At 33.9% G+C, this 16,531-nt stretch overlaps 1 protein-coding gene and 1 pseudogene across 2 annotated transcripts in view; one reads left to right on the top strand and one right to left on the bottom strand.

Moving 5' to 3' along the window:
• Nucleotides 1-16,531, top strand: part of PPFIA2 (PTPRF interacting protein alpha 2) — a 524,056-nt gene that overhangs the window by 448,006 nt on the left and 59,519 nt on the right. The gene's annotated exons all lie outside the window — the stretch shown is intronic.
• On the bottom strand, nucleotides 1,852-3,344 carry LOC306662289 (acyl carrier protein, mitochondrial-like; annotated as a pseudogene). The gene is made up of 2 exons: nucleotides 3,339-3,344; nucleotides 1,852-2,482 (listed from the first exon to the last, which is right to left on the bottom strand). The product of its transcript is annotated as an acyl carrier protein, mitochondrial-like (transcript).

Raw genomic sequence — 16,531 nt, 5'->3', positions numbered from 1 at the left:
GCAACTTTTACTTTGCCCCTTGCTACATTTTTTTTTTTTTTTTTTTTTTTTTTTTTTTTTGGATGGTGCTGGGGATTTAACCCAGGGCCTTGTGCATGCTAGGCAAGCACTCTACCAACTGAGCTATATCCCTACCCCGCCTTGCTACATTTTCATGCAGTCTTATTGGCAGCCTCTATGACAAACACAGGAAGTTCTGGTGTTGAAAGTATTTTTTATTACATGTTATATGAATATAGTTTATCATAATAAGTAAAAAGTAAACAGTAGGAAATAATCAAATACTGTATTTGAGAGTTCATGTATAATATCTTTGATGCATTTCTAAGCATGGAAGACACTGAAAATAAAGCAAGTATCATACTATGTTTTTAATCATTTGTGTGTATGATAAAGGCACATAAAGATACAGAGAATGTATTTCTAAATATTTTCCTGGCCAGATATACAGCACTTTGAATCTCAAGGGAAACACAGTCCTGCTGTCTCAATAAGGAATGATCTCAAGTTGATTTAGTAAGTGTGTATCAGCCCTAAATTCCTAGTGGTAGGGACAATGGATTTGCAAATGCATTTGTCAGGGTTCTTTACGTTATCTTGACATCAAAAACAACCACTGATTTTCATTGACATATTTTACTTTTTTTAAAAGAGTAGTAATTATAAATGAAAATACATACACTGTTGAATTTTATACTTTGCTTTCTAGTGATGGAAATCAACTTATGTTGGGGTTCTCATCAAATGAGATGTGATTTTTCAGCTATTTATGAGTGGTCAAAAGGTCAGAGAGTGGGCAACGAGATGGACAGGTGGTAGTAGCACATGCTTGGGCGTGGATGACTTTAGAACAGATCAGTCACTTAGAAGTTTCAAACTGGAGGCCACAGACTGCAGAGTGGTTTTTGATTTATAGTCCTTTGTTTTTACCTTTAGAAGTTGCACCCTCTCCTGAGTGTCACAGCCTCAGTGTTCCTGGTTGTCTTCTTTGCCTGGTTTACTCTTTACTGATACTTCTTAGTGACCAAATACATATTCCATTTTTCTAAATAATCTGTTATATTCAAAATGTACATTGTCCAACTGTTGAGGCAGCTGTCATTATGTAATCAAAACATCAAGTGCATTAATAATATTTTTCAAATCTTCAAAAATAATTAAAATGTAGCTTTATAATCCAGACAAAGAACTAACATCTAAGTTACTCATGAGCCCAGAGGTTAGACCGAAATCAAGCCCATTATGAAAAATGGGGCAAAAATGACCAAATTCTTCTTTTGTTTCTATAAACAAATATGTTCTCTGCCATTTAAATGGTAAAGGGAAGAGAGAAGGGGACATGAAATAAGACAGATTTAAATCTCATAATATGATTATATGAACCATATTAAAGGGATAAGATCTTTGCTGATAATATAATTCAAATTCTTAGTTCATTTGCACATAATATTCACAAATTTAGTGAATAAATGTTGGGGGAAATTATTTTTAGATGTCATTGTGTCACTCCTAATAAAATCAATGTGTGATCTGTGTTTATTACTCAAAGAAAGAAGAATTTTATTTATTCCATGTCATGTCATTAAAAGTTGAAAGGGTTTATTGGTTATTTTAAAATACTGTCATTAAAATAGCCACGGGCATCTTTTTCTGCATTACTGACAAATGATCTTTGCTGTATACTTTAGGCATGAACTTCTTGAAGAAGCTCGGAGGAAAGGATTGCCTTTTGCCCAGTGGGATGGACCTACTGTGGTGGCTTGGCTAGAGGTGAGAAAAATCAAACCAGAAGACTCCTAAGTCAATTACTACTCATTAATAGTTTTTTGGATTTTTTTTTTTCTTTTGGTTTTATAGATTTATTTTCAAAGGGTAGTACACTTAGAGAATTTAAATACAAGTCCAGGAGAACTGCTCTGTCAAAGTCAGTGATGATGCCAGAATGGGTTCTCACTTCCACACACCCGCCAGTATCATCTGAGTCCTCTTCTCGCTGAGGGAAAGGGGTCTGATATTTTATTCATATACATCCTTCTTATCTCAATGTAATCAACAATTTCATGTGGACACATTAACTTTTCTGCATTTATATCAGGAATTGCAAACCCAAATTCATCTTCCATGGCCATGATAATCTCCACTTGGTCCAAACTGTCTAAGTCCCAGTCTTCCATAAAATGGAATTTACCGAAAGCTTTTCTGGATCAATCTTTTCATAGAGTTTCAAGACATACAAAGCACGGTCCTTGATTCCCTCTAATGTCAAAGGGGGTGCATCACCATATTGGCGGCACAACTATGTAACTCTCCCTGGCACCTGCAAGAGCACCAAGGCCGGCTTTATAGTCCCGGGCCTCGTTCGGTTACCCACGGGACACAACGCCTGCTGTCCTGGCTAGGGCGGTGCAAGGACCCGGGGAAGCGGTGTGAAGGCCGCAGGTATGCGGCGGACACAGGCAGAAACCGCTATGGCTACACCTACCTAGGATGCACCGTGTTACTTGTTTGCAGAGATAGGTAAAGATAGGTTTCTGGATCCTAGCTTACCTGTGGCCTAGGATTGCTCACAGAGGAATTATTTGCCTTACCGGGAGACCTGTGAGCACTGAAATTTCACCCTGACACTTTCCTGTGATTGTAGCAGAACACAGCAGGCAGTGAGGTAAAAGAAAAGGTACCTTCCTTGTGTCTAGAGCGGAACAGGTAATTATTGGTCCACTTTCAGTCGTTTTTAAGAAAGTGTCTGTTCCGATCCACTAGTCCACGTGAGCAGAGAAGAGCTATCTTATGTTATCCAAGATACGAAGTCCACCTAATTATAAGGGAGCTGTTCCTTCACTTCTAATTTAATTCCTGAACGTGGTTCTCAGAAATCTAAGGATTGGCTAGGTTTAGACACTTGGAATTAAAGAGAGGACATATCTTTTAGTTAACCTACTGTGTCCAAAATGAAAAAAAAAAAAAAATCAGTTTAATTGATGTTCATTTAGTTTATTAATAAATAAGTTAATTAATTCAGTTTAGTTCAAATTAATGAAATAAGACCCACATTCAGCATTTCCCCACAATATGATGTTTTGGAGAAACAATATCTGAATGGGGGAAGGGCAGCAGACAGACATTGACAGGGAGGGGAATATATATTAGACCGCAGAGGGCCCCTTCATGTCACTTATGAGTCGCATTCACTATCATTTCCATTTAGTTCCTTAGTGTGGGCTGCTGCTAGCAGCACTAGAAGATGTTAATGGGGGGAAAACAGTATCTATGATTTTCTTGCCTGATTAAGACAATAACACACATTGTTCTAAATGACTTGGGGTTACAAGATCACGTACCTTCATTATCATATATCCATATCTAAATAATCAGTGGTGAAAATTAAAATTCACTTTGGTTTAAAAAATACTTTTGTAGGTATAAAATCATGCTTTGCATTTTTTGTTGTTGTTGAACTTACTACAACAAGCCTGTCTCTTTTATTTTATTCTGTCACATCAGTCAGGGAAATTTTAGCATATTAACAATCAGAGCTGCTTCTTCCAAACATGTCTTTAGAATTACTGTATTTTAAAAATCAATTACAAGACAAAATGCTTAAGACATCACACCTAAAAAATGATAGGAGTTCTTTGTTCAGATTTCACTCCAATAAGATGAGCTTCAGTTTGACAGAGTTAGCTGCTATTTTGGCAAGTGATGAACAAATCCTTCAGATAAAAAAAAAAAGCAGGTTTACTGACATTAAGGTGCTAGAAAATGACAGACAGTGAAGTTGGTGCTAATTAAACCTATCCTGAGCACACAGAAATTGCTCATAATGTGATTCCTAATGTGACTCAAGTTATAAAATGGAATAAATAAGATGAATCATCTGAGTGATCCAATGAATGAGAGCTCTTAACATTTCACCTTCCACTTCCTTGAGTTCAGGGTCTGTAAAGAATGTTGTGTAGGAGGGAGTCTGAAGCTTCAGGAACACCTTTTATCCACATCAAAAACTTGAAAATCTCATCACAAAGGACACTGGTAACAACGTATTGACAAGCATTTGGGCAAATGTTAACCAGTGTGGAAATCTTAGAAGAGAGCGGTACAAAATCAGTAGGGTCCAGTGAAGGTGTATTTAGATGTTTGGTTATTTTGAAGTTTAGTTTATAAATTTAGTTTGAGTTTTTGAAGTAAGAAATCAGTCCTATCCTCCATCATCAGTAATGTATTTGTCATGGTATGGTCAATTCCTTGTGCCAAACTTGCAGGACAATTGCATAAACTATGTAGTCATTGTGCTTAAGTCCCCTCTCCCTTTCTCTTTTCTCAGTCACAGCCCAGGTCACATTGCTTCAGAGATTTGGCTTTTTGTTTCTGAACTCCGCCCCCCCCTCCACTAACTTTATATAGATGCCTATGTTAGTTATCAACTACTGCATAACAAATTCTACCAAAACATGGCATTCATTATCTCAGGGTTTCTGTGGCTCAAGTGTTCGTAGGTAGGTGGGAAAGATGGTTTAGCTACCCTGTATGTTTGTTCAAAATCACATGGCTGGAGATAGTAAATTTGTCTAATTCTGTAACAAAATCTCTCCAAACTCATAATTTCAAAAGAAAATTATAAATTGAAGTCACTTATTAAATAAACATATCAATTGAACCCCTTACTAAATGCACCTTACAGCTCTTCTTCTTGTCCTTATACACAGAGGGAATTTGGTGCAGCTTTCACTTTCACATTTTCACAATCCTGAATCCATTACTACCTAATAGATGTTTTCAAACAAATCATGTAATGTCTCTGTGCATCTATCTCCTCCAGGGAAAATAATAATAGCATTTATTTCATGGAGTATGAGCAATAAATGAGTTTATATATGTAAGGTGCTTAGAATAATCCCTGGAATATAAAAGACACTAAGATGTTAATTGTTGTTATTATTACAACCTGTGTGTGTGATTTCTTATCTAACAGCTCTGGTTGGGAATGCCTGCCTGGTATGTGGCAGCTTGCCGAGCCAACGTGAAGAGTGGTGCCATCATGTCTGCTTTATCAGACACTGAGATCCAGAGAGAAATTGGAATCAGCAATCCTTTGCATCGCTTAAAACTCCGCTTAGCAATCCAGGAGATGGTTTCCCTAACAAGTCCTTCAGCTCCACCAACATCACGAACTGTGAGTCAATTTGTGTTCCACCCTTCCCTGGTGCTGGGCAAATAGCAGCATGTCTAAGTCCACAGAGCAAAATGTGACAGCACACATTTCAATGTCATCACGAATTATTCTAAAGAGATTTAACTTGCTCTTCATTAACCTTGCTGCTACTTTTAATGGGTTTTCAATTGAGGAGCTGCGATTCATATCAGACTTGAAGGCTACAACTAAGACAGATTTTTGAGCTAGCATTTAGACTAGAGCTTAGAGTTTTCTACTGAGCATCAAGATCCTGAGTGTACTGTTTTACAGGGATTTTTTTTTTCTTTATTATTCTTTTCTTTATTTTTAAAATGTAATCCAGAATTTTAGGAGATGGAGCTATAAGCATTAGTGCTTTCTGAAGATGCGATGCTAACTAATTTTTAAGCAATTTTCATCATGATGAAATTATATGAGTTTTGATGTTTTACAAATACCAAGTGGAATGCTCTCCTTCAAAATCTGCTTCCTTATAATTTATAAATCACCAATCATTTTTATATTTTATTCCTAACATTAGGTTAATGCTAGATTAACAGAATAAGCAGGTGAGCATAAGTTCAAACACTTATAGAAACTCCCAAATAATACTTCATTCCTTCTTTATTTCCTTCCTGAATTACATATTTTGTTGATAAAGGATATGATATCTGATGTTAACAAGATTCTACAATCCCTTTTTTTTCTTTTTTCTTTGCTCTTTTTAGATGTACATGACAGTAGAGTGTATTTTGATATGTTATACTTACATGGAATATAACTTCCCGTTCTTGTGGCTGTACATGATGTGGAGTTATACTGGTCATGTATTCATATATGAACACAGGAAAGTTGTGTCTGATTCATTCTACCATGTTTATACAATATAATAAAATATAGGAGCATGAGATAAATTTGGAAGTGGATAAAAGCCAGAAAAGTGATATTATTTTTTTTGCAGGTTTCAGGCACAAAATTAACTTGATAATAACTTTTTTAATGTATAGCCCTAAATAATTTTAAAGAGTTTGCTTCATTTCTATCATGTTTAGACTTATTTTCCTTTCTAATATTCTAGATTCTAATGTCGTAAATTCAAGGTCAGATTTAAAAGACTTAATCTTTCTTGCATAATTCCATTTTAACTTCTTTCTAAATACCATGTAATATATATATATGTACATATATGTGTATATATATATTACATACTTAAAAACTCTTACCTATAATATAACTTTCAAATGAAGATAAAAACTCTTTACTATAGCTAGAATATTGCTTAGGCTAAAACACAATTCATAACACACCTAAATTAAAACTGAGAAGGCCATTAAATTGTTGCAAACCACTTTCAGATCTGATGAGTTTCCTTACTAATTTTCAGCTTAAAAAAGAATCACAATTGGTTTATTTCAACACTTACATGTGAGGAACATGTGTAAGAAAAAAATATAAACATTTTCAAATCCTGCATAATAAAAGCAAAGTCCCATACTACTAGATTAAAAAATTGGATATACTTTATTATTTTCATTTCTCAACATGGACCATTCTTTAATGGGAAAAAAAAAGCATTATTTTGTCTAAAACTGTTTAAACAGAGACAATTTTAATTACAAATATTAATGATAAGACTACACTCATTTGTTTACGAACAGGAGAAATGGAGAGAGCTTATGAAACTCCTAGGGATCTCATCTCATTCCACCTCAAAGACTTTTTTCCTTAAATACAGATTCCAACAGTGTAGAACTACTTTCATTTCTTAAACTTCTATACCATTTGTGAGTTTTTGCAATTGCTTTTTTCTGCAATTGCTCAGCCTGGAACTTTCTTCCCACCAGAATCACAAGATGTGCCCCCCACCCCCACCCAATGCAATCTATCCAGAGGCATTATATAATGTCTCTGAAAATTTCTGATGAACTTTCAGAGTCTGGGTTTGTTTCCTCTCCTGAGTTACCATTATGCATTTATGGAAACCATTTTAAAGTTCTCTCTTCTTGATTTATCCCCCAGTAGACCAAGCAAGAATAGTATGTTTATTATTTAACATAGCACATTATTGTGTCCTACTCTTTTGACACTTAGTAGTAGAACGTGAGTATATTCTTCATTTCATTAACTATTAAGATGCCAATAAAATTATTAATTTCTCCATATCTTTGTGGCAATGCTATGGAAATCACTACTATTAGATAGATTTTTATATAACAATTTTCATTATGTATAAAATTTGAACATGTAATTATGTTGTTGCATGAGCTATGTTTATTTGCATAGCAATATTTGTAAATAGGGCATTTATATTCTTAACATTTAAAAACTTTAATTTTCAAATTATTTTGTGTTGCCACTTCTCTTTTTGGCAGTATTAGTTAGAATTACTAGTAAAGTTGAAATTTTAAAATATTTTGTTTGCTCTAGTTACTCATATGTATTATCTATTCACAACCTTTTCAATTTTTCCTTAAAATTATTGGAATATTTATCTTTTTATTAATTATAAAAGCTCTTTATTCCCAGGGGATATATGCCATCTGCTAACTATTGATGCAGGTACATGAGACAAGTTGTGTCTCAAACTTTAAAAATGATCTACTAAATAATTCTTCTACCCCATCTACATGGAAAATTTACTCATTTCCCATATATTTCAAATAGATTTTGCTTCTTAAAGCAAAAGGTTCACATAAAATTGTAGTCAAGAATCTAAATGTAACCAGATACAGAGACACATCCTTAGGTATTCTCAAATACCTAGGAGTCTGAGGTAGGAGGATAGCAAGTTTGAGGCCAACCTGTGCAACTCTCTCTCAAAAGAAAGAGGAACTGGGGATGTAGCTCGGTGGTAGAGTGCTACCTAGCATGTGCAAGGCCCTGGGTTCAATCCCCAATACCACATACATACATACATACACACACACAAACACACACACAAATCTAATGCATAAAACAAAGATTGACAAATTAAAGATATCACCTAAAATTATGTTAGGTTTTTATACTTAGAAAATACAAAAGCAGTTTGTGCTTTAAAAGAAATGTTGCCATATCTCTAAGAACACTGTTATTAGTTCAAATCATGGAAACATGTTTATATGTTTAGGTTCCTTAGTCAGGTGATCTATCTAAGGGTGTGTGTGTGTGTGTGCATATGTGTATTAGGGCTTTCTATTTTGTTTCATTATTAACTGACTAGAACTTCAGTCTGATTCTGCCTCCTTTTCTGTTTAGATGAAATGAACTGGACCCCACAAGGAAAGTCTGAAGGTTACCTTTATTATTTCCTTGGGTCAGCCTAATCTTCCAGCTTTCTGTTTCTTTTTACTAAAGTACGACTACTGAGGAAGACCTTTTTACCTATTTGAATAGGGATGGAGATAATCAGTTAATTACAATTTGGCTAAAGAGAGATGTCACAATGAAAAAATGCAGTGTTTTTTCTTAAGTAAAAGTATGTGAACATTCAGCCATCTGCAAATTTAGAGGATGCCTCTGGGACTTTTCTTAGAGTAGTTTCCAATGCCTAGAGGTTCCACATTATCTAGGACCTCATTCATTAAGTCTTCCCTTTTCTAGTTCAGCTTTTTGTTGATGTGTTACGTTAAGTGATAACTTCTGGATAACTCAAAGATATATCTGAGGTGCAAATCCTTTTGGACATTTATACTTTCTTCCCAAACTTTGATAAAATTGTATCTCATTGATTCTGTGTTTCAGATTTGCCTTTATCTGTTTTTTTCAAATAATTCAACTTACTGTTCATTTGTGAGCAAAATTTCTTTTTTCATATAATATTATTTAAATTGCACAATCTAAAAAAGAAAAGCAAGTGCAGCAGAAATAAATAGATCTGGAAACAAAGACAAATGATCTTTGGCAACCATATTTTGCAATAGTTTGTGCAGCAACATAAGGGAGGAGGCAGGCATTAGGTACCACAATGTATAAGGGAAATAAAAAGTATTTATTGAACCAAAGATTTGCTTCAGTGAAGTTGCTTGGTAGTTTCTACAGCAATAGAAATCAGTGGAATTACAGCAACACCAACTTCAATAATCAATACCAATGGCTAAGAGTCAGCCACTGTCCTAAGTGAGTTACTTGTAATAACTCATTCAAGCCTCACATTCACACTATGAGATTGGGGCTTTTATTTGTCTCTTTTACAGATGAGGAAAACGGAGATAGAGATCTTAAGGACTCATTTCAGGTCACACCCTTGTGTCCTTGACCCCAATCTGAGCTCCTGAAAAGCAACTTCTGCTTCCTTCTCTGCTCTGGTTTTCCCTTCTTTCTTTATCTGCATTCTTTCAGCCTGCTTTGGCTCTCCTTCCTTGTTATTAGCCTCATAAGTCTCAACATTGAGTAGAAATTAAGTGAGGTATAGTTAGACAAAATAACGAATGAAAAAATTCATAATGAGAAGAAAAAATTCAGAGGGGGAGAAATATGAATCTAGGTCATTTGAGTGTAAAATGTAAATTTCAAGTTACTTTAATTTGTAATTGAACTATACAGTAAACAATACTTAAAAATACCTAGGTCATAACAAAAGTTACTTTGAGCAAGATAAGATTTAGGGTGATTCTGAGATCTAGCTGACTTACTGATCCTGTATCTTTGACTGCAAGAGACTTTTCCTCTGATTAATTTCATGAGTTTTTTTTTTTAACTTTTTTCAAAAAAATCTTTTTTATTTTTACAGATTGCATTTGATTCATTGTACACAATGGGGTACAATTTTTCAGTTCAATGGTTGTACACAATGTAGATTCACACCATTCATGTAATCATATGTATATATATATACACATATATATTGTAATACTGTTTCATTCTACGATCTTTCCATCCCCCACCCCCACCCCATTTTCATGAGTTATTTTAAGTTAATTTTAACATTTATCTTTTGATAACATTTTCCAGAATGATTTAATTGGGTGACTACTTGAATTCTTCATATTCATTAGGAATTTTCTCCTCACTTCTCATTTGATAATACTTTCTAAGTACTCAATCTGTACTGAGGAGGCAGAAAAGGCATCTCCGGGCTAGCACAACTTAAAGAAGTTCCCATTGTCAGGTGTCAAATGTGCATTTACACAAGACTGAAAGTGAGTGATTTCTTAAATTGAGGATCCTGGGATTTTACTTGCTGCTCATCTGAATCCTGTGTTAGAACATACTATTATAATTTAAAGTTCTGTATATTTGAGTATGAAGTATATATACTTTTAGCTTCACTTGAGATGTAGAATCTGAAATTTAAGAGAGGTTTAGAAAGGTCCCAGGGTAGTTAGTACAAAGTGGCAATTCTAGAACCCAAGTCTCCTGATGATAATTTGATAAATGTAAATGAATTTTTATAAATCATCTGTTAGGCTCAGATGATATTAGCCACAAATAACAACCATTTTGCATTCCCCAGTTCAGATATTTGAGGGGTTGCAGCACAGGCTGCCAGCCACAGTGAGTAAATGGTGCTGAGGGCTCTCAGAGGACCACAGCCAAATTCTGTGAGGTTTGTCCTTTCTGCCCTTTCCAACCCACTGTTTGTGTTCTCTTTATCCTTGGTTCCATGGCACCAGTGCCCTTATGACCTTTGGTTGCCCAAAGTTTCTTGCTCTGGCTATTCCATTAGGGATACTCTTCCCTGAAACTCTCAGCTCTAAACCACTCCTTCACAACACACTCAGAGGAAGGTGGAAGAACACCTCACTTGCTTTATGTGGGCCTGCCTATAAAATAAGCTTATTAAAACCCTCAACTAATTTCTACTAGATTAGGTTTGTGGAAGCTGTCTTGTGGGTTACAAGTTTATAGGCAGGCAATGCTCTTCATAAGTAAAACCTCACATCAAATGGAAACACTTGACACACAACTATATTTGTCAATAACATTTCAGCAAAGTGCCCTGGATATATACTCATTCTCGCAAGTAAAGATACAGCTAAAAAACATAGCTTCCAGCATCTTCCACATTCTAAAATACAGTGGTAAATTGGCAAACACAGACTTTAAAATAACCTAAGAGATTATTCATATATCTATTATAATAGAATAATACTGGTCAAGTTTCTTTTGGAAGAAGTGAAATATTCATTGTTTGGATTCAGAAGCAAAGGAGAAACAAGTACAAATCAGACTGACTTAAATGATTTTTTCTCCAAATATTCATCATTAAAACTCACTTTGAACAAAATTACAGCCATTCTAGCAGAGCATTGTGATCAACAGGTATACAGAGAATGTGACGGATAAGTTTGAAGTACTTCTAAATACAGTACACTCTTCCTAGGTCAATAAAAACAATTATCTTCCAAATGATCTGATATTTAATGTATGCCTGTACAAATTTCTGTTTATAATGGACACCATTCCAAAATCTGGAAGTCTTAGAGGGGAGGGGCTTTTAAAGATATAAATGGCTCCTATATTCTAAAACATATTTTCTAAGAGTGCACAGATTTTTCTTATAGGGAAACATGGTCTAGCCTTAAAATTCTAAAGCACTAAGAGAATGAGAGTTCTATAGATGTATAGATATCTAACATTTGGAATTGTTATGATTTACTTGTAATTATAAATCTATCCTACCCAGCTCAGCGTGTTAGACACACACACACATAATTTATATGATATTTCATTTATATAAAATTATACCCAACAATTTAGTTTATATATGCTCACTTTTTAAATTATATTGTATTACATAATTAATAATACAAAGAAAGTTAGCCATGGTATTAGGCAAGTGTAGAAAAGTCTACAGTGAATTATAGTGCTGACTTACACATGGTGGTAGAGCATCAACTTTGCTGTTTCCAATTCTTTAAAGTTGGACCCCTTCCAAAAAAAGTTACAAGTCATAATACATAGGATGTAAATTTCATGAGTATTTGGGCAACCTTGCAGTTTTTAAAGCATCCCAGTGAAATTGTAGAATCTGATGAGAAGTGTTTTAGTAACCCATACTTTAAATATATGCTGATTCTATATGTTACTCTAAGGACTTTGAATTAGAAGTGTTCTTTATTCAGTATATAATGTTATGGAAATCACGCTCAGCAAGAGACCAAGCACCACTGGGAAGGTTGGAGAACTCAGGTTTATTTACTCCAGCAGACCCAGCTGAGCTAGTGCTCTGAGATTTGGGCCCTGAGCTGCATTTATAGGAAACTGGACATCATTTCTTACAACATTGGTGGGGTTGAGTTCTTGGCCTTGGTATCCAAATATCATGCACAGGGAACTTGCAATAAGTAGTTCACAGGTATAGAACAAGACAGTGAAACATTTGCAAGTGTTATCATGAAGTGGCCTTTACCACAGGCAGCAGTCACTAAAGGTAACTTGTGTTCATCTCCCTAAGAGCTATATCTCTAAGAAAAAAGCCTACGAGATTATAGTTTAGACAGCAGTTAATTGGCATAGTAACCTATAATTTACACTAGCAATTAAGTAATATAGCTACATTCCTACAGAGTTGAGAAAGTTACAAAGTATAAGAAGAAATGACTCTTTTCACCAGCACCTGTTGAATCTCTGGCCTTGCAAGTCTATCCCAGGGGTGTTTTCATTTCAAGAGGGAGCCATCAGACTCCTAGGGAAAGCTATTTACACTCCAATAGATAGGGACCCAGCGTTAATTAGGTTCCCTGAAGAGAGGCTCACAGAGGGAAGGAGGGGAAAATTAACCCTTTCCCCTAGCACTGGTTCTTCATCATAATGTTCTTATAATTTCATTTTATTATCAAATCTGGTTCTTCCATCACAGTAGAACTAATATCAAATATTGCCTTATTTGGAAATCAAATGTGACTTCATAATAGAATAGTTTTTTTTGCACTATAGAACAGGCTTTTTTTCTATCATAGAATAGAATACTGCTGAAAAATAAGAAAATGTATAAATTATGCAATTTGACAGTATTTAGTGAGGCCGAAAATATCTTTTATTAAATAAAAAATGGCATTTTCCTTCTTTTTAATGTGTAAGAACACAGAAAAATGACATATTTACTGAACTGCAAAAGGAAAACATCATCTGGAAAAAAAAAAAACTGATTCTGATTTCCAGACAGGTTATGATAGAGCTTTCAGTTTTATATTGACAATCGATCTTCTCTCTCCAAGGACACTGATGAATCAAAATTATCTGAATGAAATTTTGGTAATAATACAACAAAGCATCTGTGTCATCATCTTTTGAAGAAAAAAATACCCTGCATTCTTCTCTAATCAGTTCTTCATTATTACAGAAATGGTCTGATAGTTACATACCTTTGAAATGCAAATTTTGACCATGCCCTTCTCTAATTAATAATCATAGAGGTATCTTTGAAAGCTACCCCCCATGAGCTTCACTGCCTGCTTCTGTCTATTTCAATCCCCTTGAGTAGAATTAAAAGGGAGCCCTGAGCTAAACACCCAGGCTGTCTCTCCTGCATGCTACTAGGGCAGGGGCACTGTGGCCAGCTGAGTTGCTGTTACTCACAGAGGTGCTGCCTTTCTCTTTACCCCCTTGCCTACTGAATTCCTTGCTTCTCTCTGGGCTCCTCCCTAGCCTTCAGGCAACGTTTGGGTGACCCATGAAGAAATGGAAAATCTTGCAGCTCCAGCAAAAACGGTTAGTCTTTACAGCTTTATTGAACCTGAAGGAAAATTAGTTTAATGCTGTTCAGATGAAAAAACTATTTTATGCTGCTTTTATATAATGGCATGCAACAATAACTAATATTTTTGTGACGATTTTATTTTACAACACGAATTTGACATATTTAAACAAAAGTCTTAGATTGCTTGTACCAAATATCATGTTTGTAGTATGTTAATAAATAAAAATTTTATAAAACTACCCATTTTGCAATATTGCAAATTTTTGGTAACAAATACCACTTGGCATTGGGTACATTAACAGGTCTCACCTGTTACCAGCCCAAATTAAACATTTTGTACAAAAGTTGAGATTGAATCCTCATTTTAAAAATAATCATGTAGTTTGTTATGCTTTAACATCTTAGTTATTCAAAAGCACAGTTTAAAATTACTTCTTAGGGACTCTACTCAATTTTTAAAATACAATGTCATACATAGTCATTTTTCATTTAAAGTAGTAAAGTTGGGCATATCATATATTTTCACTTTTATCACTTCTTTTTAATTCAATGTCCTTTCAGTTTTATCCCTATTTGGAACATTGATCATCTGGAAGTTTATGATGGATAAAATGGAAATGTCACATACTAGTTTCATTTTTTATTTAGTTTTGTTGTACTTGATTTTTGTTTTATTTTATTGACTGTTGTTGAAATCCATTTGATTACCATAAAATATTAAAAATATAGTTACTATTTTTGCTTCAGTAATGTACTTTGTATAAGATTTCTCTATTATATAGATAGATGTATATATATACATATATATGTGTATATATATATATAAAATCAGAATTGGATTTACATTTGGAAAATTACCTACTTAAGAATTAAATAGATTTGGAATGATCAGATCAAATGTTTGCAATATCATGAAAATCCAATATGTATATATTTAAATTTAAATTAGAATAAATTCAGAGCTATGTTATTGCCCTGTATTTGCTCTTGATCTAGGAGATTGATTATTGTAAATTGTAATTTAAAAATCTATGTATTTATCTGCTTATATAATGCTAACATTTTGTATTAAAATGTCGCTCTTGCTAGAAAAAAATTTCTGTATTCATTTGAAATTAATTTATATTTACCTGCTTTATTAATCATTTCCGGCTGCTAACACAGAAAGAATCTGAGGAAGGAAGCTGGGCCCAGGTAGGAAATTTATATGCTTTAAGCCAACTATCATTTAGTAGGCTGTGAGGATAAAAATTAGGAAACTATTATAAATCATATTTGAAATATTTGAAATTTTTACTTATCTCAATATTAAACTGATATGTATACTTAAATATTTATTATGTATGTCTTTTTAAATAGGATAGTTTTCAAATAAGATGATTACCATTTCATGATTTGCTTCTATAACAGGGTGATTTTATTTCTTCCCCAAAGAATGGTCTGTAACTTCAGTATCTCTGAAATCATCCCTGAATGTATTTTAACAGTAATCACTCAAGTTGGACCTATGGGGGCAGATTTCAAAAGGTTAATTTGGAGCTCCATAAACCTTAAGGTATCCTGCAGAGCGTTTGAGGACTGGGGCTCATACAGGTGTATGAGGGACAGGTGTCAGCCCTGCAGACTGCACACAGACGTTACTCCCTTTTACTACAGTAGGCAACGAGAATGTATTCTTTCAATAAACATGTTTCTAAGGAAGCTGCACAGTTTTTTCAGTATTTCTCCATGTTGGATAATTGAAAGAATAAATGTGTATTATGTTCAGTGTGATTCAAACATTCAAATATAAGAAAAATTTGAGTAATACTATTAGGACCTATATTTAAGCATACTGCCATAACTTAGGGTTGCATTGAATTTTGAGCCTGTTAAGAGTTTTATCAACCTGAAGGGGAGCTCCTAGAATTTCACTAGATACACAAATTATAATTGTGGATTTCTGGTTTGATTTTTATGCAGTAAAAAGCATGTATAAATAGGATTTTATAGGAAAGCCTGTGTTAAGAGAGAGAGAATAATTAGCTTTTAAAAATTAGTTTAGTAATAGTTGATTTGGTTTTTATTTCAGTTGTTTTGGCCAATATTTGGCAAGATCAGTTCTTATTACTATATTAAAGAATTAATTATCTTTCATAGCTTTTAATCATGCCCTGCTTCTTTAAGTACAGTTTAAATTGATTGATTTCTAGAAAGGACTATGATTAGATCCTTATGGAATTCTGCCTACCTGCTCTTCTAGGAAATAATATTTTTGATATAATGTTTCAGTATTCTGTCTGCCTAACCTCATTGCTCTTTTCTCTATTCATTGAAGCTTTAATTTCATATCCAGGTTTGCTATGACCTGGTAGCAATGGCAATAGGAGTGTTGAAAAGAGGGAAATGTTGGAGTATTGGCTGACAGATATAAATAAAATTAAATAAACTGAATATAAAGAAGGAATCTTAAAGCTCAAAACTCATAGTATATCTCAAATTCTAATTTATTTATTAACAAAGTACATGTTTAGACAAAATGTAATTCCTTTTGAGAATGCAAAGTAACAGTCAATTATGTTCTATAGGCAAATAATTTGATAAATGTATTCAAAGTTTCATTTTGTATGAAAGTAAATAAATTATTATGGGCTTAATATTATTTCTCCATCCTTTTCATATATCACAGTAATTGAATATCAGTTGCAAAAATGGGTAATATCCTCCAATTACCATCTCACTTTATTGGTTAAGAAACT

Source organism: Sciurus vulgaris (assembly GCF_902686455.1).
Source record: "Sciurus vulgaris genome assembly, chromosome: 5".
In the NCBI taxonomy this organism is placed as follows: domain Eukaryota; kingdom Metazoa; phylum Chordata; class Mammalia; order Rodentia; family Sciuridae; genus Sciurus; species Sciurus vulgaris.
This window is presented reverse-complemented; position numbering and strand designations above follow the sequence as displayed.